The following is a 27,135-nucleotide window of genomic DNA, read 5'->3' as shown; positions in this document are numbered from 1 at the left end:
TTAGCCGCGTTATAGGAGAAAGAGCAGCCGCCACTTCTTGCACTCTTTATTTTTGGGACAACAGTGAGCAAGAGGTTGCTCGAGCGGAGGCTTCTGTTAGGGCAGTATGGGACAGCAATGGGTTGATTGATGGGCAGGCCTTTTCCTCAAAAGGACTTATGGGTGATGCAGAGGGCCTTACATTTGACTTTTTCCGATAAGGACAGCTAGTGTAGAGTATTAAGTGCAGGTCTGGCAGATTGCCGATAGGGGATCTTGTGAAGCAAGCGGGCTGCGCAGTTTTGAATGACCTGTAGTTTGGATATGGTAGATTGGGGTGTTCCCTGATAGAGCGCGTTCCTGTGGTCCAGTCATGATAAAATCAGAGCTTGGACCATTATCCATCTGGCAAGGGATGGGAGAAGAGGGAGAATTTTACTTAGCATCCTCATGATGCCATAACATGCGGCTGACAGTTTTGCTGCTTGACAGTCAAAAGTCAGGGCTTGATCCAGCCAAATACCCAGACTCTTGATCTGTTTTTTTGGTGCTGGGGGAGGACCAATACAGTTTGGCCACAGTAGCCCAGTATTGAAAGTTGGCTGATTGCCTAGGAGTATGAGATCTGTCTTGTCTCCATTAAGTTTCAGGCAGGAGATCTCCATCCATTTCGCTACCTTCTCTAGGCAGGTACCTGAGTTGAGGTCAAAGTTCCAGGGTGGTTTAAGGACCGACAAAGTTGTGTGTCGTCAGCATATGTGACTAGTTTTATGCAAATAGGCAGACTGTCTCTGCCAGCAGCCTCCTGTATACACTGAACAATGTAGGGCTCTGGGAGGACCCCTGAGGCACACCGCAGCTAAGTGGCATACGTTTAGAACTGACATCTCCCTCAAAGACTTAAAAGAACCTGTCTTTTAAGAATGACTGCAGCCAGGTGAAGACACCTCCAGTCACTCCAAGGTTCCTGAGTGTTGGACTTGGCCCTTCTGGCAGGTTCACCCCTGAACTTTTTGCCTGGTATTATTAAATAATTATAGTGATTTCTGGTCTTTGCGCACTTTGACACTGTGGCGCAGTGTAAAGTGCGTGCGCTTCCTGAGTGCGTGTGTGAGATTGGCCTGCCCTCCCATAGGAATGCATGGGGAATGTGTGTGTCCCTGGTAGTTTCTGATGCGTGGGGATTGCAGATGCGAGTTTGGTATGTGCGGACTCGTGTGATTAAATGCTGCAAAATGATGTATGCTGCGTGATTGTGTCTAGTGTGGAAGTGCCACTTCTGGAAGTTGGCATGATTGGGTAATTTGTGTCTGGCGTGTAATTGCCTGGAGCTGGCTGGTGAGCCTGGCTGCAGGAGTCTGGATGGGTCTGCCCCGGCGGTGAGTGTTGAGGTTAGCATGCTGATGGCAGGGGAGGAGTGCACCTGGGACCTGAATAGGGCTGGGCTTTCCCAACACAATGCTGGCTCCGCCCCCTGAGGTGGTCTAATGACCCTAGCATGGCCAGTGAATAGTAAGAGATGCTGAGCCCATCAAGAGTGCTCCCAAACCAGCTGCGCCTGGTTTTACCCCCACCCTGCACCTTTAGACAAGGGATTTTGGTGTATAAAAAGAGGCTGTGACCTCTTGTAAAAGGTTCTTGTTTCTGACCGGAATCTACCAGGGGCGTGCTGCTGCTGGGGCCAAGGGGAAGGCTTGCCTCCCTGGGCCCTGCCCAGCCCCTGGATGCTGAAGGACTTTCCCTTGCTGGGAGCTGTTGGGCTCCATTTCTTATGCCCAGGACCTCTAGGACCTATTTCCTCCCTTGTGGATTTTGCCAAGGCTTTGTTACAGCCTTCCTGCGCTCTATTTTGCAGACTGAGCGCTTAATCCAGCTTTGATTTGATTTCCCTAGAAAAAGGGAGAACCTGGGGCTGAGCAGCGCGGCGCTGCAGCCCTCCCCGAGGAAATCCCCCTCGTAGGGATTCCCCCCTCCTTTTTGTGCTGGATTACGGGTGCCACCCCGCTTTTTACTTTAAATATTGCAAGTGCCCACCCTGCCTTATGGCCTTAATTATTTTTATAATCATGGGGGCCCACCCCGCATTTGTATTCTTAATTTAGAGGGAGCCCACCCCTCAACGATCCGATGCCTGCCGCTGCGAACCGCGGCCCGCCTGGTTGTGGGCGGGGCCAGCGGACGGAAGCAGGAAGTGGCGCGAGCGTTGCGGGGCTCCCGTGACCAGGAGGGAGCCCCGGATACCGTTTTGTCCCGGAGCCTTGCTGCTCCACCCTAAAGTCCCGGTCCCGAGATGGTGGACCGGGTGAAGACATGGCGAAGCGGGCGCATGAGGAAGGCGGGGCTCCCATGAGGAGAGAGAGCCCCGCCGAATGCTACCGCCGTCCGGAGACAGAGAGCCCCCCAATGGCCCCCGGCGAGAGAGGAGCCGCCCCATGACCTCCGGGAAGCAGCCGGTGAGTAAGGCTGCCCGGAGGGAAGGGGGGGAGAGGGTGCCAGTGATTCCCGCCCCCACGGGAAGCACAGAGCTTGGGCGGCCCCAGATGGCAGTGGGCCGCCCCCACGTGGTAGTGAGGATTTGCGGGGCAGTGTCCAGTCCCAGTGATTAACCGAGCCCCGAGTTGCTCCCACGCGGGTGGTGTTGTTTTCGGGTCCCAGGCATGCCCCGAGCCTGTGCACGGCCCCGATTGTGACATATTTACTTGGGGGCATGTATTTCTTTAAAGAACCCCGTGGCTCCAAGGCCCCAGTAATCTAAATAGCTAGATGGCTCACAGGGGGCACAGTGTCTATGTTCCTCGAGCCCAGATGGCTCCAACGTGTGCAGTATTTCTAGAGCCTAGAGGGCTCCAAACCTTTTGCGCAGTCTTTCCTCCAGAGGGCCAGTAAGGGCCCATGTCGCAGTTTGTCCTTCCCAGCTGCCCAGCAAGTAGTGGGCAGATGCACCTTTTAGGTTTTTCTCTGTAGGGACATGTGTCTTTGGACTAGGAGTGAGACGCACTCCTTCATCCCTACCTTGGCCTTCCTCAGCTGCGCAGCACTTAGTGCCAGCTGCAGCATTTAGGCCCTGTTCTGTCCCTGTCCTCAGCTGCCCAGCAAGTAGTGGGCAGCTGCTACATTTAGGTATTGGCGCAGTGGCGCAACCTGGACTTTAAAAGTGATTTATGTGCTATTATGATTTCTGCGCTAACTGTGGTTTAGGTATTATTATGATCTATGTCCTATTGCTTTTGGGTGCTCGGAAATGTACTGTGTGTTGTATGTTTTGTGAACCCTGTGTTCTGGTACCTCTGAATGTGTTTTTATGCATCATGTACAAAGTTGCTTTCCTACACCGCTGAATGTGTTTTATGCATCATGTGTCCTCCTGACACCCCTGAATGTGTTTTTATGCGTCATGTGTTTTCCCTACACCGCTGAATGTGTTCTTATGCATCATGTGTCCTTCTGACACCGCTGAATGTGTTTTTATGCGTCATGTGTCTTCTTACACCGCTGAATGTGTTTTATGCATCATGTGTTTTACCTACACCGCTGAATGTGTTTTATGCGTCATGTGTCTTCCTTACACCGCTGAATGTGTTCTTATGCATCATGTGTCCTCCTGACACCGCTGAATGTGTTTTTATGCATCATGTGTTTTTCCTACACCACTGAATGTGTTCTTATGCATCATGTGTCCTGCTGACACCCCTGAATGCGTTTTTATGCATCATGTGTAAAGCTTCTACTTGTTCTATGTTCTAAGTGTTATTCCTACAAAGTGCTAATTCTATCAAGTGCTAGTTCTAAAAGTGCATATTCCTGACAGAGGTCCACGTGGCCCTGTCCCATGTATATAATCCCTTGTAAATTCTGCCCGTGCCTATGGCACATTGTAAAGTGTGTGTTCCTTATCTAATGTGTTTGGTATAATACAAAGGCTATTTTTGATATAACCTTGTGTGGAGTTCCTTTTGTTGGGGGCCTTGGGTGTTGTTGCTGGTGGGTGCGTGTGCAAATGCTTTACACATCGCCTCTGAGATAAGCCTGACTGCTCGTGCCAAACTACCAAGAGGGTGAGCAGGGGTTATCTTGGCGGGTGACTTCCTTGCCCTGACTTAAAATGGTGGTTTCTGCCTGACTTTGGCACAAGCTTTAGCCAACCAGAAATCCCATTTCTAACACTAAGCCTGTGGATTAAGATGTTTCCGTTAACGGTGTCAAATGTGGCGCTCAGATCCAGGAGAATGATGACCGCTCTACCACCCTGGTGTAAAATTCTCCTGGATTCTTCAACCACCGCTAACAATGCTGTTTCTGTCCAGTGTTGGGGCTGGAAACCAGTCTGTGAGGGGTGAAGAAAATTATTTGACCCTAAGAACCCAGATAGTACTGAGTTGACATGCCTCTCTATGGTTTTGCTGGTCACAGGGAGAAGGGAGAGAGGACGGTAGTTCCCCAGGTGTTCTGGGTCAAGATTGGGCTTTTTGAGCAATGCTTTGACAATGGCACACTTCCAGGGGGGGGGACCACTCCAGAGGAAATGGAAGATTTGACCAGTTCACGAATCACCGGGAGGATTGTTCCTGTGTCTAAGTCCAGAGCATGAGGAGGCGTGGGGTCCCTGGGGAAACCTGATTTTTCGTGGTCAAGGATAGATTCTAGAGATTTAAGGTCCAACAGAGGGATATGTACCAATAGTACTCGTGTGTATGCTGTGGAGGGAACCCAAGGGGGCAGACCCTTGGGATCCGCTGTATGGGGAAAGATAATATATATGTTGTGCATCTTCTTGTGGCAAAACTATGCTACATCAAGGGCGCCATCAGAGGTGGTTTGTGGGGTTGGAAGCTTGATTAAACTTTTGGCAATGCGGAAGATCTCATGTGGATAGTTAGATGCGAGGCAGATTTAATTTCAGTTTGGTAGAATCTAATAGCCTCCCTATATTTTTGTTTACTAGATGCTGCGTAGTCCCTCCTCCATTTCCTTTCTAGTTTCTTACAGGTTTCTTTATGTTTACGAAGCTTGGGGGTGTACTATGGAGAGAGTTTAGAGCTGTTTTTTTCTGGACGGGTGTTTTAAGGCGGACCTGGTCTAGAGAGTGCTTGATCCACTTATTGAACTTCTCATTTGCCACGGCAGGATTTGATTGACTGGAAGGTTTGGTGGCATTGAGGGCTAAGACCCACTGTTCTAGGGGAAGCTTGGACCATGGGCGTTCCTGGCTACTGCTCATACCAAATGAAGAGGGTGAACCTGTAATGCTCCATGTCATGGGGATCAAAAGGTGGTCTGACCATGGGAATGGTTTGGGGTCCCTGATGAGAGTTCCTCGCTTTTGGTAATAAAAATGGGGTCCAATAGATGGCCTTTGACGTGAGTTGCTCCGGAACTCTTTGACTGTATTGCAGTGCTAGGAGATTTCTAACAAGCTCTGATGCTGCAAGGTTAGATGGATCCTCAACATGCAGGTTAAGGCGGCCTAATATCGTGAAGTTGGAGGGGGAGCACGCTAGATTGGCAGTGATTTCTGAGAGTGCCTTAAGAAATTGTCAAAGGACTCCAGGGGTACAATAGATTAATAAGCCTGAAAATGTGTGGATAGGCGAGAAGCTTATTGAGAAAACAAATTTCTCGCTATCTGGTAGCGGGTATGTTCTGATGCAGCATTTGAACTTGTTTTTATATATAATGGCCATCCCACCGCCCTTTCCACTTTTGTGGTCTAGCCGCTAGATGAGATAGTCAGGGGAAAGCGTTTGTACAAGTACTGGCTCAGACTCTTAATTGAGCCAGGTTTCTGTGAACAATAAAGCATGGGTGTATTCCTCTTCTACAGTATAGAGATTTTAGCAGCATGTTTGACTAGGGACCTACAGTTTAGTAGGAACATTTTGTAAGGTGCATAGTATTTAGCGGGGGTTGGGTTTCAAGCGATGGATTAAATTTGAATGAGCAGTGGGGACAGGTGCCATTGCTCTCGAATGGGAGTAGGAGATAAAGGCAGCTTTCCTTCACAGTCCCCCTTAGGTCACAGAGGTGGTCGGGTGAGTAGAGTGTGTACCTGCGGGAAATAGGACAGGGGGACTGGCCCCTGCCCCCGGCTGGATGCGGACGGGCGCAGATGGCTTGCCTTTGGCGCCCCTTCAGTGGGCCAGCGACCCGTCCGCTGTGCGTCATGGCCAGCATTCTTCTTGAGAAGGTTGAGCAGCTAAACTGCTAACCATGCGACTCCACCCCCTGCCTCCTGGCAGGAAGTGAGGCACTTATTGCCAACAGCTCCCTCCACACAATCGGGACGACCCGTGGTGGACCAGGAAGCGGAGTGGAAGGTTCCTTCTGATCACAGGAGTGCTAAGTCGAGGTAAAGTGCAAGTGGGGCCCTAGTTTAAAAACAAATAAAAACAGCTACAGTGCAAAATCGTCCAATGAATTCTAAAGCTGCAGTGCAGAGTTGCCAAATGAATCCTAATGATGAACACAATGACTTTGAGAGCAAGTAAAAGAAGTTAAAACCAGTTACAGTGCCTTACTCGAAAGTGCGTCCGCTGCGCGTCATGGCCGTCATTCATCTTAAAAAGCTAACCGTGCAACTCTGCCCCCTGCCTCCTGGCCGAAAGGGAGGACCTTATTGTCACCAGCTCCCTCCATGCAAATGGGACGACCCATGGTGGACTGGGAAGCGGGGCGGAAGGTTCCTGCTGGTCACAGGAGTGCTAAGTGGAGGTAAAGTGCAAGTGCAGCCCGAGTTTAAAAACAAATAAAAACAGCTACTGTGAAAAATCACACAATGAATTCTAAAGCTGCAGTGCAGAATCGCCAAAAGAATCCAAATGCTGAACACAATGACTTTGAGAGCAAGTAAAAGAAGTTAAAATCAATGTACCAATGAGGGATGTACCTCCCTCATTGGAAACTGGGACCCTGTCATTGGCGTCTTCTGCTGTAACCTACCTCGATAACCAATCAGTGTGACAACATTACTAAAAACGTCATTAAGGATCATATCGGCAACATACACACGGTCCCGGATGTCATAAATTATCTGAAGCGCGACACCATTGAAACACTGTTCCCACAACCCAATTAGTGTGGCCGACATATGCTTGAGAGCATGCTCATAATCTTCTACCACACTCCACACATCCTCCACGCTGTAAAGTGGATTCCAGGCCCACTATGCGACCTAATCAGCCACCATATTTGTCTCCTCATTCCCCACATCCGATTGAATCCCCTCATCTGGTCCGCGCACCAGTGTCCCAATACTCAACAATGTTGGGGGAGAAACATTTGAGGAGGACACAATAGATCAATGGGCAGGCACTAGCGTCAGTAGTGGCTATGTTGAAAGTGTGAGGGAAGGAGAGATAGCATATGCAGAGACTATAGGCGTAGCAGGAAGGCTTGCAGTTATTGTATCTGCGTCATGTGAGGCTAGAGAAAGAGCAAGGGGTGCTGTAGCTGAAGCAACAGTGTCAGGAACAGGAGAACCAAAGATGGAAACAGGAGGGGCGGGAGATGGCGGGACAACAGGGTATATTCTCTGCGGGGCATAAGGAGGCAAAGGTCGGATGTCTAACAGCCCCTCCACGAATGTATCGCCCTCTTCTTGGGCGACATAGGATTTGTCACATTGAAATCAAAACTTTCTATCAGCACATTCTATACTTTTTTCTATTTTATCTCTATCATATGTGACTGCTTTCTGAATCACTATCTGAATCTTTTCTCTCCGGGCACTTTTTCTGCTCTAATGTGCCTTTGCCTACCTTCCTTCTGCCACACCTGAAGACAATCGAACATCGACTGTCTGCTCCATCTAGCAAACAATTTATCCTGCAGGAAATGCAATTTTTGTTCATCAAAGGTACCTGTTAGTGGCCACTGGAGCTCGGCATTGTCCATCATATATTTGTGCCATAATGGACTAAACATGATAGGGCCAATGCCGTGCTTGACGTACATGTCAAAATTCGGGGTACCCTCCGGTTGTGCAGGTCGTCTCTCCTCCAGTCGAGCATCAGCGGAGCAACAATGGCATCCCAAACACCATAATTTACTCAAACAAGGCATCTTAATATAAGACACGCTCACCCTTCGTACCAGACGAATAACCAACAAGTACACCTCTGAAAATACAAGTCAGTCCTCAGACTGCACCAAGAAAACAGGCTCACGCTCCAGGCATTTTCAAGAGTAAGTCAAATTCAGTATGTCGCCTGGCAAAGTAGCTGCAGACACTCTGTATCTACACGGTCCACAGACCTGCCAAGTTCAAGCAAACCAAGAAATGGTCTTCAGACCATACCCAAGATTACTCAAGAATGTTGCCATATTTACCCAACAAATCAAGGCAAACTCACCTGGTGCACAAAGGTCAAACAAAGTTATTCTCTACTGCTGACTCTTCGTACCAAATGGTCAGATCCAAGGGTTTTGCCTTTTCAGGACCCCAGTCGGAATGACCACTGGGCAAGGCACCGCCCGATCAGACAGGTGGGGCAGCTGCGAGAACTAAGCTCTATTGTGTGGGGATTCCCGATCTGCCCATCCGACCTGACGCGGCCCCGTCCTCCACACCCAGTCGCGGGCGAGATGGGTCAGCCCCATGGAGTCCCTGTTCAGGCGCCAACTGAAGGAAGTGACCCGAATCGGGTCACCCGGGTCACACACACGACCACCTCTCTGCCTTCCAAGAAATGAACATTCGGGGAGACAGTAGAGAATAAGAACTGAGATTTTTATTAGTAAATGCGCTGCGGCGGGGTTCAGTCTGACCAGCCTCATGGGCTAACTGCTGAGGGACTGACTCCCCCTATCATAAAGTCCGATCTTATACATTTACAATTTTCCAAGAACAGGTCCAGACTGGAAAATTCCGGTCAAGGCAACGTTGAACAAAGGTAGCAAAGAAGGATGAGCATTGGTCCTGGTACTGGGTACACGCTATCTCAGCTCCAAGGCTGTTCGGCCTGTGTCTACCATTATAAGATGTGGAAGCGGGTTTATCGAACAGCGAAGGTATGCAAAAATAGGGAGTACATTCATTAGTGCAACAAAACTCCGCCTTGGGCCGTGCATGCTGAGGGTACAGGAGACAGTTTTCTGCTGAGACAAGCAATATGAGACCGAAGCTTAGTTGCAATCACAAAATAAAATGTCCTTTACTAATAAAACGGCGCAATGAATGCTAACTTAATACGAAACATACCATGAGCATCACGATAAGAACATTTCAAATCTAACACAGTTACACCTCTTTTGAGGATCAATCCCTTCCAAATTCTGTCCAGGAAGCCTCCAAAGCCACTCTGATGCATTCATATTCGTGTGCTGTTGTTCTAGCTGTCTTAATTATTGAATCCACTAAAATCTCTGGAAAATTCTGCTGATCTGTTATTGTACTGCGAGTCACATGTCTTCTGCTGATTTGGGGACTATCTCGCTCAAGCTTTTTTGTGCTCATCTGCCTACGCATCCCTAAAATACAAAATGGGGAGTAAGAGAAGGAATACAAAATTATATGACTTTAGTGAATATTTGCTATCTCAAAATGATGCACAAATGATCACTTTTTTGCACAACAATTTAAACAGTTTAAAGGGTGTAAAATAACTATGGCCAGTTAGCAAGGCAAGATTTAAAGGTGTGTCTCCTGCAAAAAAACAAAAATCTGCCAAACAAACAGCAACATCCAAACACAAAACCGCTTCAACAGTATTTACACCTCTTCTTTACCAACCAAAACCACACTGAGGTAAACATAAAAGGCTTGATAGTGACATATTGCTTTAATCATGGCTTTAGAATGTGCAATGCCAGTAGATATTGCCGCCGAAAGGTGTGTTTCGAACACCAAATGTTTTAGTACCATGCACTTCACTGAATGTGGAGACAAAACTATACACCTGTTTGTTTTGATGGCTGGAATCCATTAGAATGTTCTTAAAGATGATTCTACATGCAGTTTTTAGCTTAGAAAGACATAGGGGCATATTCTCAAGGAGCTATCGCTGAGTTAACGGCACTTTATCGCAGCCAAAGTCGTGATAAATGTATCACCCCATTCACAAGCTGGTGCTAACAGCCCATAGCACCATTTTACTTGCGATAGTAGCCACAAAAAACATCGCCACAGATGAACCCCGCAACTATCGCTAATGAGATGCAGTGTAGGCGTTCCCGAGCAAAAAGCCTCGACAACACCACTCCGCAACATTCTCAACAACCAGCCAGATCGGCGATAAGATCCCAAAACGAGCGATAAGGCGCGTTAGCAGCAGGAAACTAACACCTGCTCTGACCTGGTGTAAAGTCGGACCACAGCCTGCACCACAAAAGGGAGGCCAGCCCAGAGCCACACCTGAAGAACAAAAGCTTGGTACCCCATTATCTATACTTCCCACACACTGCGCAGGAACAGCTGGAGACCAAGCAAGGCGTCAACGCCGCAGCTGTCTTCCAGCACGTGTCAGGGGGCAATTGACTGCACACATGTCCTACGTTTGCCCCTGGCAACACTGTACACAATGAGCGCTACAGAAACCGCACGTATCCCACCAATGTCCAGGCAATATTGGACCACTGGGGAATACCCACCAAAGTCGCAACCAACCCCCCAGGCAGTGTACATGAGCCCCACACCTGAAACAGTCCATCATCAAACTGCACAATTGTATTTATTAGAACCAATCACAGATGTAGTCACTAATCCTCTCCACACCCTACCTAATTTTATCTACCTGCATCTTGACAACATCAAAGCAAATATGTGACTTATTTTAAACCAGGAGAACACCTCAATTTTAACTGCCTTTCTATTGGAAAACTGCCCCATTCAGCTCCACTTTTCTCTTGTCTGCTAATGCTGCTTCACTTTAAAATGAGTATGGACTGTGAGCCACGGCTATGTCTTCTGGATGAGTGAAGCTGCTAGAAAGAGTAGTATTAACAGAGACTTGGGTTTGCCTAATGTGGACATTAAATGGATTGGCCTCTAGTTAAAAGCATTGTGGATTCCCATCCCCCTGACCTCATGATTGTGCACTGTGGTGGCAATGACCTAGGCACACTGACTGGGGTAAGACTTGAAATCCTAATGAAGGATATCTTCGTCAATCAATGCTACTTTTCCCTCACTCTAACATATGCCAAAGGCAGAAATTGAAGTGCTCAAATCAATTGTGCCCACAAATTGATAAAGCCAGAAAACATGTTAATAAATCTGTTTCTGCATTCCTCAGAGACCATAGCATGGGATCTATCTGCGTTTTGATAGGCATGGAATCTATAGTAGCAATGGAGTGCTCTTTGCAGACAAAGGCAACAGGGTGTTTCTAAGCAACCTGAAACTATGCATATGGTATTATGTGTAGCAGCCATAGACTCATAATCAACACAAAGGGTCTTGTAAGAGTCACCCTAGTGCCAAAAGTATTGATTATTTTATCAATTAACTGTTTTCCCCCCCATTTTTTGAGAATCTTTGAGGTGACGTCATGATGATTGCGATTACAACGCAAAACAAAAGCAGACCATTCAATGTTCAACAGCACAATCATAATTTCTAACTAAAAACATTCATTCTAATCATCACACTACATATATTAGTATGTAGACCAGTCTATAGAAACCATGTTTAAAGTCATGTTTTTCAACTGAGTTTCTGGAAAAAAACATCTTTAAAACTGGTTTTCAGTTTCGTAGTGACCCCGGAAGTCACAGTTATGTCAGTAGCCACAAAGATCGCGCCTTTTTTTAAACAGTGTGAAACATATATACTCAGTTTTCACAACATTTTGCACACTAGGCGTTTCTTAGTAAACTGTTGAAACTCATGTTTTTTTAATCTGTTTCTATAAAAATCGTCTTTAAAACCTATTTTCCTTTTTTGCAGTGATGCTGGGAGTCGCGGTTATGTCGGTAACTGCGATGATTGGGAATACGCCGCGAAATCACAAATCAAAAGCAAACATTCAATAGCCGCCAGCACACTCAACATTTTTAACTATATAATTGATCCTAACTATTACACTACATATATCACTATATATAGCTCAATAAAAAACATGTATCAGTCTCTGAATGTCTCTCTGACAGCTTGCATGAGTGTTTAAGTGGTTTCTGTAACTGGGTGCATGAGTGTCACTGAGTTTCTGACTCGGTGTATGAAGGTTTATGTGGGTCTGTGAGTGGATGGAAAAGCATCTGAGTGGGTTAATGGGTGAGTGCATAAGACTTCTGCTGGGTCTTTGAGTGGTTGCATGAGGGCCTGAGAAAGAACTGTGAGTGGATGTTTAAGTGTGTGACTAGGTTTGTCAGTGGGTATTTGAGTCTTTGCGTGGGTCTATGAGTGGCTGCATTAGTCTCTTATTGGATCTGTCAGTAGGCACATATGACTTTCAATGGGTGTGTCAATGGGTGCATGCATCTCTGAGTGGGCTTATGTGTGGGAACGTCATGTCAGTGGGTGTCTCAGTCTCTGATAGGGTCTGTGAATGCACACATGAGTCTCTTAGTATGTCTCTTAGTGGGTGTATTAGTATATGAGTGGGTCTGTGAGATCTGCGTGACAATAACAATGGGTCTGTTAGTGATTGCATAATTGTCTGTATTAGTCTCTCAGTGAGTGTATGAGAATATGACTGGGTGTATTAGTGAGTGCATAAGACTGAGTGAATCTGTGAGTGGATGAGTCAGTCTCTCAATAGGCCTGAGAATGGGTGTGTGAATGTCTGAGTGGCTCTGTGAGTGGCTTCATGACTGTGTGACTTGGTCTACACCTGGATACATGACTCTCTGAGTGAGTCTGTGACTGGGTGTGCGACTCTACTAGTAGGCCTGTCAGTGAGTGTGTCTGTCTCTGAGTAAGGGTGTCACTGGGTACATTTATTTATTTATTTCAAAAGTTTTATGTAGCGCTGGCTAGACCCGGAGGTATCAGAGCGCTTTACATGAGCATCAGATCATAGTTACAGGTTACATCGTTACAAAGGTTACATAGTTCGTACAGCATGGCCACATAGTAACTTGTAAGGTCGAGGTAAACAATAAGCACAAATACGAAAGGGGAAAAGCAGGCAAGGGGAGAGAATCAGGGGAGGGGGTTTGGAGCAGGGGAAGTAGACAGATAATGAAGGCGGGAAAGAGGAGGGTAGGGTGAGAGACACAGCATGGGAAGAGGAGGGGATGGGTGACGGGGACACAAACCGGTAGACGAGTCAAGGCAAACGTCCAAAGTCTAGTAAGCTGTGATCCCAGGGGAAGTGGTATCACTTCCCTAACTCTGTTGCGAGAGGCACCCTTTGCGCAGTGGACTCTCTCAGAGTGGTCTCTGAGACTCCAAGGCCTACATACTGGATCCTTCCCCAGAAAGGGGAGAGGGAGTGCTTTGGCAATGGGTGCCATACCAAACCTCAAGTGTGAGTGACTCCCTTGGCGCAGTGGTCTCACTCTGCGGGTTCGCTGAGACTCCAGAGTGTAAATATTGGATCTTTCCCCAACAAGGGGAGAAGGAGTGCTTAGTCAAAGGGCACAAAGGACAGGGGGAGGCAGAGTAGCAGGCAAGGGGAGAGATTCGGGGGAGAGGGGATAGGAGCTAGGGACGAGACAATAAGGAGAGACGAAAAGAAGTCTGTCTAAAGACCGACTGGGTAGGTGACGACCAAGGAGGGAATCCACGGCCCATGTCCCCTATAGCTAAACCAAGTAGCTCCATCAGGCATCATACAAATTTTTTTAAGTCTCAATACATTGAGAGAGGAGGGAAGGATAGAATAAATAGAGGGTGGATCCGGTAGGAGACTGCAGGAGAGACGAAAGGAAGTGCAACAATGTGGTTCAACAATATATCAGGAAAAGATCAAACATGTAAACATTATATCAAAACAATCAGCAATACATTAGGGGAAGAGAGAGAGGAGTGAAAAAGTAGGGGGGGTGGGGGATGAGGGAAAGTGAGGATAAGGGAAGAGACAACCGTAGAGACTAAAGAAAGTCTGTCTAAAGACCGATTGGGTAGGTGACGACCAAGGAGGGATTCCACGGCCCATCTCCCCTATAGCTAAACCAGGTAGCTCCATCGGGCATTCGACAGAATAGTTCAGTACATGACTCTCTGAGTGGGCTGGTGAGTGGGTGCATCAGTGTCTGAGTGGGTCTGTGAATGGGTGTCAGTCTCTGACAGGGTCTGTAATTTCGTGCATGTGTCTGAATGGATCGGTGAGTAGGTGCAAAGCAATTTCAATGGGTGTGTGAGTGAGTACATGAGTGTCTCCGTGGGTCTGCCAATGGATGCATGAGTGTTTGAGTGTACCTATGAGTGGCTGTGTAAGTCTCTGAGTGGGTCTGTGATTAGATGCATGACCCTCTGAGTGGGACAGAGACTTGGTGCAAAAGTGTCTGAGTGGGTCTGTTTGGGACTGCATAAGCACTTAACTGGTCGATTGAGTGGATGCATAGCTGTCTCAGTGGGTCTTTGCGAGTGTATGACAGTAGGAGAGGATCTGTGAGTGGATGCATGAGTGTATGGCTGGCTCTGTGAGTGGGTGCATGAGCCTGTGAGTTGTTCTCTGAGAGAGTGCATACGTGTCTTAGTGCGTCTGTGAGAAGATGCATGACTGTCTAAGTGGGTTCGTGACTTGGTGCATCAGTGTCTTAGTGTGTCGGTGAGTGAGTGCATCAGTCACTTAGTTGACATCTGAGTCAGTGCATCAGTGTATCTGTGGGTCACTGAGGGGATGCTTCAGTGTTTGAGTCAGTTTACAAATGGGTGTCTCAGTGTCTTAGTGAGTCTGTGCATCAGTGTTTGAGTGGGTGTGTCAGTGTCTGAGTGAGTCTGTGAGTGGGTGCATTAGAGACTGAGTGCATCTCTGAGTTAGTGTTTAACTCTCTGAGTGGGGCTCTAAGTTGGTGAATCAGTCTCTCAGTTGGCCTCTAATTGCCTCCATGAAAACCTGAGTGGGTCTCTCAATGGGTGTGTCTGTCTCTTAAAGAATACTGAGTGATGCATCAGTGGGTAAGATTGGAGGGGTAGTTTGTGGTATATTGGAGTGGAGTGGGGTGGGGTAGTGTAGATTGGGGAGGATTGGTATAGATTGAAATGGGATAGACTGGGGTAGACTGGAGTGAGGTATATTGGGGTAGATTTGAGTGGAGTGGGATTGATTGGGGAAGATTGGAGTGACTGGACCAGGTTAGATTGAAGTAGAGTGGGGTAGAGTGGAGAGGAGTTGGGTAGATTTGAGTAGAATAGGGTAGAGCAGGGTAAATTGGAGTGGAGTGGAGTGGATTGGAGTGTGATAGATTGGAATGGGGTACTTTGAAGTCAGGTAGATTGGAGTGGACTCGAGTAGATTGGAGTGTAGTACACTGTTGTAGATTGGAATGGGATACATTGGGGTAATGTAGATTGGAGATGGGTGGAATGGGCTGGGGCAAATAGAAGTGGGGTGGATTGGGTTTGAGTGGGTTACATTGGAGTGGAGTGGGGTAGTGTTGAGTGGAGTGGGGTAGATTGGAATGGGGTAGATTGGAGTGGGGGAAATTGGGTAAGGTGGAGTGTGGTAGCTTGGTGTAAAGTGGAGTGGGCTAAATAGGAGTGGAGTGGATCAAGGTAGATTAGGTGGAGTAGTGTGGGGTAGATTAAAGTGGGTGGGATAGGTAGGGGAGGAGTTGCGTGGGGTAGTTGTGGTAGATTTGAGTGAGGTAGATTTTGGTAGAATGCAGTGGGGTAGATTGGTGTGGAGTGGGGTACAATAGAGTGGAGTGAATCTGGATAGACTGGAATGGAGACTGGAGTGGAGTGGGATAGATTAGAGAAGAGTGGAATGGGGTGGATTTGGTAGATTGGAGTGGAGTGTGGTACATTGAAATGGAGTGGGGTAGATTGGGGTGGAGTGAAATGGGTACATTAAGGTGGAGATGAGTTCATTGGAGTGTGGTAGATTGGGTGAGTTAGATTAGGGTAGACTGGAATGCAGTGGGGTAGCGTGGAGTGAAGTAGAATGGAGTGGGGTAGACTAGGGTGGGTGGAGTAGAATGGAGGGGGGTAGAGTGTAGTGGTGTAGAATGGAGTGAATTGGGTAGCGTTGTGTTGGGTATATTGGAGTGGAATGGGGTAGATTGGGTAGAATGAGTGGAGTGTGATAGATTGGAGTGGAGTAGATTATGGTGGAGTGGGGTAGATTGGAGTAGAGTAGATTGGAGTAGATTTTAGCAAAATTGAGTGGAGTAGATTGGAGTGGAGTGGATTGGGGTAGATTGGAGTGGATAGGGGAGATTATGTTGTGGTAGATTGGAGTGGAGTTTAGCACCTAGATACCCTTTTGGGTGTTTTGATTGAGTGATTGATTAAATGGAGAGGCATAAAGTAGAGGGGAGCAGAGTGGAGTGGCTTAGAGTGATGTAGAGTTGCATGACGTGTCATAGAATCCCTCAGAGTGGAGGGATTAAGAGTGGAGTAGCATGTCGTGGAGTGGAGTGTCGTAGAATGGAGTGGCATTGCATAGAGTAGATGGGCATAGAATGCAGCAGAGATGTGTAGAGTGGAGTGGTTGTACAGTTTTGTAGAGTGGAGTATGCACGGTGGGACAGTGCACTGCCATTACAGACAACACATTTCGAATTGAAATGATCATTACTTTTGCACAGACATACATTTTTACTGTGCATAAACAATAATGTTTGAAAATATCATCTCTCAGTATATTGATGTGTTTTGATAGTATTTTTTTTTTTTTTTTTTTTTCAAAAACCTTTATTGGAGCAAGCATAGAAAAGTACAAGATTGGGCCTACAACCTCACGGGCTGGCCGCTAATAACAAGGCACAACGCATGAAATAGAAATGTACACCCGTGGTCAGGCACAGCTCGAGCACAAAGCATTACTCTACATATATCACAGAGCAATTTAAATTTTTTATTTTACAAAAAGAAATAACAAACACTAAAAGGCGAATGCACGATAATTAAGGTCAGCCCAAAGAACGGGGGGGACGGTCCACGATCAGGAGAACACACCCAGAGCCCAGAGGCTCCAATCAAGTCGGGAGGGGGGGAGGGGAGCAGCGGGGAGAACCGGAAATATAGAAAAAAAAAAAAAACGTATGGAAAGGTTCCGGGAACGCTCGTCTAGGGAGATAGGACAATCTCAACAGTGCCTACAAGGGGAGGGGTGCAAATATCCCCACGATAATCATTCCACTGGCCCCAAACCTTCGTCCACGCCCTGGGTCTGCCCCAGGCCACATAAACCGTCTTCTCACGAAACATGGACCAGTCCATGTTGTCTTCCCACTTCGAGACCTCAGGGGGCCTGGAAGCGCCCCAGAGTTGCGCAACATCCCGCTTCGCAATCATGTAACCCAGGGTAGCCCATCTGGTCTGGGCCACAGAGTAGTCAGTGGGCTCCCACACATTCAACAGACATCGTCGAGGCTCCGGCCGCAGGGCCACACCCGTCACAGCAGTCATCACCTCAAGCACAGCAGTCCAGTAAGCCGCTACAACCGGGCACTCCCATAGGATATGTAAAAAGGTCGCACTCAAACCACAACCACGCTTACATAGCCCAACCGAAGAAAAGCCCATCGTCACCAGACGCGGACCCGTGACATAAACTCGATGAAGAATCTTAAGTTGAACCAAACGGAGACGGGCAGGAATGGCCACCTCCTTGGGAGAAGAGAGTGCCGACTGCCAATCCTCGTCGTCCAGCTCCAACCCATCGCCAACCCAAGCCTCCCGAAGTCGGACCAATAAGTCCGCCCGATTATTGATCAATTTCTTGTAAATCAGAGAAATAGTACTATCGGGAAGATGCCCATCAAGGACACGGTCCTCGAGGGGGGAAGATTCAGGCAGGGCCTCATCAGGAACCAAAACTGAGGCGAGGGCGTGCCGGACCTGCAGGTAGCGAAAAAATTCCCTACCACTCAAACCATATTCCGCCTGGAGGGCCTGGAACGACTTCACACAACCGTTCGAGCACACATCACCCACCTTACAAATCCCAATCACATCCCAGCGGTCGAAACCCTTGGTAGACCAAAGTCCGCCCAAACGTTCCGAGGCATAAAGCGGCGTCGCCAACGTCAAGCGATCCTCCCACCCCAAACTCACATTCGCAGCTCGCCATACAGTTACTGCGATCTTAGATGGGCCCACAAGTTGGCGCCCGGCCGATCGAGAATAAAGCGCTCTAGTAAAGTCCCCACCCGGAAGCTGGAGTCTATCCATCTCGAATGCAGGATTACGACCCGGGGAAAACATCACGTGATTAATGGCAGACAACTGGGAAGCCCAGTAATATCGCTTGATATCGGGGAGCGCCATGCCCCCGTCATACCAAGGGATGGTGAGCTTTGCGAGTGCGATACGCGGACGCCCATCCCATATCAATTGCCGTTGAAGACTCTCAATCTCTCGGAAATAGGTCTTAGGAATAGCGTCATAGGAGTTTTTGGAGCGCGTAAAGGAATCGCGGCAAGGACATCATTTTAAACAGGGCCGCCCTGCCCAGAGGAGACAAAGGAAGCTTACGCCAACGGGCCACATCCAAGCGCAATCTAAGCAACGGTGGTAGGAGATTACGCTCAAAGCGGAGCGTCGGGTCCAACGTAATAAAAATCCCTAAATACTTGAAACCCGATTGGACCACCTGAATAGGAAGTCTGCTCGGCAAGGGGGGCAAAACACCCGAAAGAACATATACACAGGACTTGGTCCAATTAATAACAAGGCCCGAGTTGGCTCCAAAGGAAGCAAGAACGTCAAACAGAACAGACAGAGATTTACGCGGGGAGGTGAGATATAAAAGGATATCGTCCGCGTAAAGCGAAACGCGGTCCTCAAAGTCCGGAGACCAGCGGATCCCCTTGAGGGAAGGTTCCCACCGAAGCCAAGCAGCCAATGGTTCCAAGGCGAGAGCAAACAGTAACGGAGACAAGGGGCATCCCTGACGGGTACCCCTACCAAGGGTGAAAGGAGCCAAGACCCTACCATTCACCACTACTTGCGCCAGAGGTTCCGTGTACAGTAACTGGACCCAACCAATAAACTCGGGCCCAAAACCAAATTTCTCAAGAGCCGCCCAAAGATAAGGCCACTCCACCGTGTCGAAGGCCATGGAAGCATCCAACGATGCCAAAATGGCCGGCTCCGTCAGAAGCCCCGCCCTCGCGACCGCGCCGTGAAGACGACGTAGGTTCAGAGCCGTGTTGCGATGCGGGATAAATCCAGATTGATCCGGATGGACCAAGTCACTAATGACCGTCAAGAGACGGGATGCCAGGAGTTTCGCCAATACCTTGGGTTCAACATTTAGCAGGGATATGGGCCTATAGGAGGAACAAAGATCACGTGGTTTACCCTCCTTGGGGATGACAACTATTGTGGCCAGTCTCTGATCATAAGGGAGAATACCCCGTTCCCGGGACTCCAGAAACATGGCGCGAAGATACGGAGCCAACCTATCGGGACGCAACTTGTACAATTCGATTGGCAACCCGTTCGGGCCCAATGCTTTGCCCGAACGGAGGGAACGGATGGCAGTAGCTATCTCGTCAACCGTAAAGGGGGAGTCCAACGCCACACGGTCTAAATCGGAAACAATGGGCAGTGCTATATCACGCAAGAGAAGGCGAGAGTCAACCACATCCCTCACAGACACAGGGGTATACACCACACGGAAGTAATCGGCAAACCGGTCAACTATTCCAATCGGGTCCGTTACACTCACACCACCCGCAGACTGAATCACGGGTACCACACGATTAGCTCTCTCCTTCTTATCCAGCCATGCCAGCAATTTACCCGCTTTGTCACCCATATCATACAAACGTCCCTGTTGCTCACGAAACATCACTTTGGCGGCATCTGTGACCATGGACTTATAAGCAAATTGTTTCAGACCCAGGGCATGGAGCTTCTCAGGCGTGACACCAGATTCCAAACCCTCCTCCAATGCAGAAATCTCTCCCCCAAGATCAACCACCTCTCTATTCCTCGCTCTCTTAGCCTCAACAATAAGGGAGAGGGCCTGCCCACGAATCACGGTCTTAAAGGCCTCCCATAGGGACACAGCAGAGGAAACCGACCCCTTGTTATCCAGAAAATACGAGTCCAAGGACTTAAGCAAAAGGGTGCGGGTCTCGGGGGAGGTAAGGTACCACGGATTAATGGGGGCCACCCGGCCCACTGCCTCCACCCCAACCTCAAAACTAAGCCAGAGCGGAGAGTGGTCAGAGATACCCCTGGGCAGGTGCACAATCTCACGCACCGCTGGGGACTGAGCCGCAGGCATCAGGAAAAAATCCAGCCGAGACAGACTCCCATGGGCCCCAGAGTGAAAGGTGTACTGAAGCTGCGTAGGATGCAAAAGCTTCCAGCAATCCACCAGGCCAAAGGTATCCAAAAATCCACCCAACCACTGCTGAGCCGCCGGGGTATCCCTAGGGGGGTGGCGATCGTGGAGGCCGGAGACTACCGAATTAAAATCACCAGCCAGAAAGAGAGTACTATCAGGGAGGTCCAAGAAGACACGGCCCAAATCTGAAAAGGTAGAAGTCTGCAAGCCGGGGGGCACATAAACAGTTAATAAGGAGAGGGCACGGCCTTCATATCGACCCACAAGAACAGCATACCGCCCCCGGTCATCCTGAATAATATCATCAATAGCCAGGGGGAGGGAAGCCCGGATAAGGATACCCACACCCCTGGAACCCGAGGTAAACCCCAAATGTGCTACGAGGCGATAGCCCCACCTATTCATCGCATGACAAACATTGCCTATCAAATGAGTCTCCTGCAGGAAAACAATGTCAGGAGATAAACGTCGTATACATTTCAACACCACACTTCGTTTGATACGATCTCCCAGACCGTTAACGTTCCACGAAACAAATCTCAACCCGCTACCCCCATCCCACCCGAAAAAGCCCAAACCCCCCACCAATGAGCATGACCATAAAAAGCAGTCCAAATACAGAATAAAGTCGCCTTGAACACAGAACACACAAACAACGAACTTCCCAACCCCCCACCCCCCAAGTAACAAGAAAACACCCCCCACCCTGCACCCCTGCAAAAAGCTAAAAAGCCACCCCAACCTGCAGTGTGCCTGTCGCCCAAGAACCCCTATTCTACACAAAGACCCCGGAGGAGGAAAGGCTCCGTCCCACCCGCCTCCCGATCAAACCAATGACGAGAAAAAGATCATACATCAAAACACATGTGAGGTAGAGGAACATAGGCTTACATCCCTGGAGAAGTTATACAAAACAAGGCATCAGTCAAAGACGAAATGTTCAGCTCTCTACACCACCTTCCGCACCGCCCGGGTGGGCTTCGGGCTCAGTCTCAGGAGGTCGATGAGGCAGGGAGTCTAGCCAGTCATTCACAGCATCTGGCCGATCAAAGAAGAAAGTTCGATCATTATACTCCACCCGCAGCCTGGTCGGAAAGAGCATTGCGTAACGCATCCCCATGTCCCTAAGACGCTTCTTGGCACCACGAAATCCCATACGCTGCTTCTGGACCTGTTGGGAAAAGTCCGGATAAAAGTTCACCGTGGCATTCTCAAAGGCAACCGGGCCCTTCACCCGCGAGGCCTGCAGGATAGCGTCCCGATCTCTATAGTGGAAAAGCTTTGCAACAATAGGTCTCGGCGGGGCGCCTGGCTTGCCCTGGCCCCCCGGAACACGATGTGCGCGCTCCACTGTGAAAAATTTACTAAGGCCAGACTGAGAAAGGTGGTTCTGGATGAGGTCTTCAACCAGGAGATCAACCGAGTGGGGTTCTGGATTCTCCGGCACACCAACCACGCGAACATTACAGCGACGTGCCCTGTTCTCAAAATCCTCCAAGCGCCGGGTCATGAAATTGTTCACCCTGCGGAGATTGCCAATCTCCGTCTGAATATCAGAGACGTCCGTCGTGAGGCTGGATGATTTGATATCCAACGACTTCACCTTTTCGTTCGTCTTGGAGAGATCGGCTCGAATCAAATTCACCTCAATTGCCACAGTGTCAAGTTTGTGGGCCAAGGTTTCGTACTGTTGGCCTATGGATTCCCTCATGCCAGAAATGGCGCCCATGATGTCCTGCAAAGAGGGCTCCGTCGACGCATCCACTACGTGGTCGGACGCAATGGGACCGGGCAGGGCAGCTCCGGGGGACCCTTTAGAGTGGGTATAACGATCCATAACATTAGATTGAACCGGACCCCCGCGCAGAGGTGTCTTCGTCTTGCGCGTCTCTCGGTCCCCTCTGCCCGCCATTTTGAAGATGCGTCACGAGTAAAGCCACCAGGGTCGACGGACCGGGCACCAGAAATGGAGGCCCCGGGACCAAAGGACTACAAGAGGGGTATCACCAGGATAGAGGCAGCCCACTCCAGGAACAGTGCAGCCAAGGGCCAGACAACCAACTCGTGTCCCGGCCGCAGCTCTGGCCCGACCCTCTCACCAATGTCCCAGTCTGAGGCAGAAACGAAACCGAAACTTAAGAGGGGGACCCACAAGACCAATCCCCCTGCCGTTGTTGTTCAACTCCAAGACGGCCACCGAACCTCACCCAGTCCCGGGCGCACTTCGAGGGCGGAGCCCAAAAGTTCAATCGAACAGAATTCAGGCACCCGATGTCCAAATCAGTTTCTGAAAGGTCCAGGTAGATCAGCCCAACGTCCTCTATATGAATCCTCACAAGAAATCAGGATTAAAGCAGGATATTAAGCCGGGAGCGGCGGGGGTCCGGGGAGCGCTGTGCTCACGCGGCCATCTCGGATGCCCGCCAAGCTCCTCCTCCTGTTTTGATAGTATTAAAATATTTGTTTTCACCACACTTCAGAATTGCTAAAAAAGTGTTTCATTACTACTTTCCAAATTCTGATGTATTCTGAAAGATCAGTAGAGTTCATTTTTGTTGTGTGCTAGAAAAAATAACATCCTATAGTCTGTCCTCTGGCATTGGTACTCAGCAGGATGGATTGTCATATAAATTCTATCACTTTGAAGTCAGTGAAAGTAAAGCAAACACCAACCTCCCTCGGAATACAGAGCCTGGCATTTGACCTCTGTCTTTGAATGCACAGTAAATGTGACAGGATAAGAACAAGATTTAAATGCCTGTTTCAGATAGTGAGTACTCTGAAGAATACAGTAAGCAAGTGAATTTTAAGGAGGTACAAACTCAAGCTGGACAGCCTAAAACAAATGAAAAGGGGGGGCCCTCGGCCCCCCCGCATGCATGGCTGCGCGGCGACCGTCTCCCCCCTTTCCCCTGTTGATGTCTCTCGGTGGTGGGGAAGGGCCCTGGGGGGCGCGGCCCACCACCGATTGGCTGGAGGCCTCCCTGACCCGGATACAAGGTAAAAGGTCCGGGTCAGGGGGGGCGGGCTACATGAGGGGCGGGCCGGGGGGGCGTGCCCCCCCCGCCTGGCCCCTCGGGAATAAAGAGGTGGGGAGCACCCAGGAGACCCCCTTGTCCCTGGACGCTCCCTCGCAGTACGGTGTGCCCCGCGCTCGGGGCTTCTTTGTTTAGTAATTTTCCCGCTTTATTTTTCAGGCAACCAAGCGGTTCCGTGGAGCCAGCCGGCGTGGGATTGCCAGGATCGGCATCGGCCTGGGACGCGAGGCGGCAGTATTGGACTTTCCCCTTTTCGTTGCAGGGTCGTCGGCGAAGGACGCGAGGCGGCAGCAGAGGTGCCAGGGCGTTGAACTCGTGCCGAGGGACGAAGGAAAGAAAGGCGCCAGCTCATTGTCGGGACCCGGGTGCGCACGAAGGGAGAAGGTATTTGTTGGCGCGGGGGAGGGCAGGGACGAGCAGCGGGCCAGCTCATGTCGGAGGTGTGCTCCGGGACTCGACGAGGGCGCCACACGGGGTAAGGCTGCGGGTGTATTGCTTAATGTTTCCGTGGCTCAAGTGTTAGGAGCAGGGTAATGTGAAACTCTTGTGTTGCGGCTGTTTTTTGGGTTACAATACCGGCTATAGTATAAACCGCATATATAACGCGGTACAAAGTAAGTAAAGCCGCGGGTGTATTGAGCGGCTGTTTTGTTACATACCGGCTGTAGTTTAAACCGCATAAATAACGCGGTACAAAGAAGGGTTTTCCCGCCTCGTTAAGGCAGAGCGGAGAGGTTGTTCCAGCGGAACAGAAGCGTCACGCCTGAAGCTAAGCAGGGTCGACCAGGGCAGGACCTGGAGGGGAGACCCGAATATAGTGGGGCTTATTATTGTTTCTAATCTAAAAAAAAAAAAAAACTTGCAATATCATACAAGTAGAAAATTTTAATTGTCTTGTGAATATTTAACGAATGCTACCAGACAACTGTTCTTTTTTCATGATTATGTCTAAAAGATAAAGCGAAGTGCCCTGTGTACATTTGTATGGTAAAACGAGGGGCCATTTCTTACAATGTTATTGCTTTAATTATTAAGTGATTTATTGTTCATGTCATTGCACAAGGTGTACAGTGCATGGGAATAAGTGCAGTTCCTGGTCCAATATTGTCCTGACCTTGAAGGAGGGTAGTTTTGTATTTTGCTGATATAAGGTGTTTTAGTGGCACACAGCAACAGTGAGGTGGACGGGGGGTTGCAATTGTCCTCTGTATTATAACTGGGTTTTCCGAAATCTGATCCTGCTTTTATTACACGGTGATAATACATTTCTCAATTCCAGGCAATCTTAGCGACAGCATTTCACTCGCGGACAGGACCTAAGGGCATTCAGCACGCACCGTGGTGTGGACCGGGACCGCTGATCACTATCGCCGGCGAGGACCCAGGACTGGTCGGTAAGAGGGGTACGGGGGGCTGGCATTCATCGCTCCTGGTGGCCGCCGGGTGGGTCTACATTAGGTTTACTCACCCCCTTACATAAGCGGACAAGCCGCTAGTGTTGCGGTCGCCGTTGCATGGTGCTGAAAGCCCCCTGGTGACCCTCCATCTGAAAGGTACACAAAGTTGGCCTGTCGTGATATTAAGAGAATAGGCAGCGGTTTGTTGGGTGTTATCATGCCAGGTCCGCGGGGTGGAAAAAGTGGGTCCAACATGGAGGCTATGATGCGGGCCATGATGCGCGAGATGGGTGAAATTAAGCAGCGGCTAGGGAAAGTAGATGAGCTGGAAGCACGGTTGAATGAGAAGCATGGTGATGCCCCTGGCCCATCGGGTAGGCCTGTCCGCCAGAGGGCGGCGCCATTGCCAAGGGGGGATTTTGTTACCTCACCTAGGAGGTCTAAGCCCAAGAAACCCAGGTATGCTGCACCCGCCCCAGGGCCAGTAGAGCCGGTACCTGCCGTGCCGCTGGCGGTCATCCCACCACCGCTTATACCTATGCCTATGCCCCCAGCCCCTGTGATGCCGGTGCCTGTCGTACCGCCAGGTGACGCAGGGTCCGCACCCCCACCGGGGGCCGCAATCCCGGCTACGGGCTTGCCACAACCGGCACCCGCCTTGCCTGCTGCGCCAGTACCGCTGGGCATAACCCCAGTGGTACCTGTTGTCCCAGGCGGTAATTTAGATTCAATGCCCCCTGAATTGTTGTCACAGATAACGGCGTTGATGCCCTGGCTCCAAAAAGGGGGAGCTTTCCCAAATTCTGCAGATCATGCAGCAGAGGCGGCGAGGTTTGTAGAAAAGATCAAATCAGCAGGGGTCGCTGACAGTGTTGCATTGCCAGTATCTTCTCCCCTTACAGGTCCAAGTCTTCCCCAGCCGGATGGAGCTAATGGGCAGCCTGCCCTGGTGCCCGCACCTGGTAAGGAAGTGGCATTGCCGCTCTTGGGGGACGGTGTTCTACCTTCCAGGAGTGAGAATTTGGCTCAACATGTGTCGTTAGCTGTGAAGGAGATGGTTTGGGCAGATAAATATGTATATATTTATTCTTTGTTATTAGATAATAGGGAAATGGAGCATGCAAAAACACTGAAGGAGTGGATGCACCCAAGTGAATGGAGGGTGCAGTGTGCTAGATTTAGGGTAGAGGAAACACTGATTAACTGGATTAAGGCTTGGGCTGTATTCACTGCTATTAAGGCTGAACGACCTCCAGATTTACAGGCGCCACTGGCATGCTACTCGAGCAGGATTGTGGGGTGGAGCGAACAATATTCTGGGGATGCATGGAAAGGGTATGATTTGAATTTCAGGAAGGCATTGGAATTCAATAGATCATTGGCATGGGACACGGTGGATTCCATGTCATGGCATAAACAGTTCTCGGATAACGCACCCCCCCCTCAGTTCTCCGGTTCAGTCAAAGTGTTCTCCGCTAGACCCCAACAGCCCTTTCGGCCCCCCCAAACGAGTGAGGTCCCTGGGAAGTTTAGGGCCAGTGGGGCAGAGAAAAAAGGGGTGTGCTGGGATTTTAATAGGCGCACCTGCACAAGGGGCGCGTGTAAGTTTAGACATGCCTGTTCCTCCTGTGGTCACCCCTCACATCCAGAAACTGCCTGTAGGTCCAAGCAGGGGAACCCGGGACAGAGGGGTAGGGGAAAGCCACTGTAGGACGAACCGGTTAGGCCCCCCCACGCCAGTGGATGTGGTGGCAATGATTCCATGGTTGAACAGATACCCGGACCACACATCGGCCACCCTACTTCAAGAAGGTTTTTCTAAAGGCTTTAGGATCCCTGCGGCAGGATACACAGGCAGCGCGCACTGTAGAAACCAATTGTCAGTAAAGCACAATCCGGCTGTGGTGGCCGCCAAAATTGACAAGGAGCTATCTTTAGGCAGGATAGCTGGCCCTTTCACTGAAGTGCCGGTCCCCAATTTTGTGTGTTCCCCATTAGGAGTTGTCCCCAAAAAAGAGAAAGGGCAATTCAGATTGATCCACAACCTGTCAGCACCTAGGGGGACGTCACTGAATGATGCCATTGCCGAGGGTATCTGTAGTGATAAGTACGCCTCTTTTGATCAGGCTGTTAACTTATTACAGGCCACGGGACCCGGGGCGCTGATGGCGAAATCAGACATTGAATCAGCCTTTCGCCTCCTCCCGGTACACCCAGCGGATCAACATCTCTTAGGCTTCACCTTTGGGGATATGTTCTACATGGATAAATGCATGCCCATGGGTTGTTCTATATCTTGTGCTTACTTTGAGATGTTTTGCTCTTTTCTTGAATGGGCCATGAGACAAGTGACGGGCCACCAGCAGGTCA

This window comes from Lissotriton helveticus, chromosome 7, assembly GCF_964261635.1.
Source record: "Lissotriton helveticus chromosome 7, aLisHel1.1, whole genome shotgun sequence".
Taxonomy (NCBI): Eukaryota; Metazoa; Chordata; class Amphibia; order Caudata; family Salamandridae; genus Lissotriton; species Lissotriton helveticus.
Note: the sequence above shows the minus strand (reverse complement) of the source record.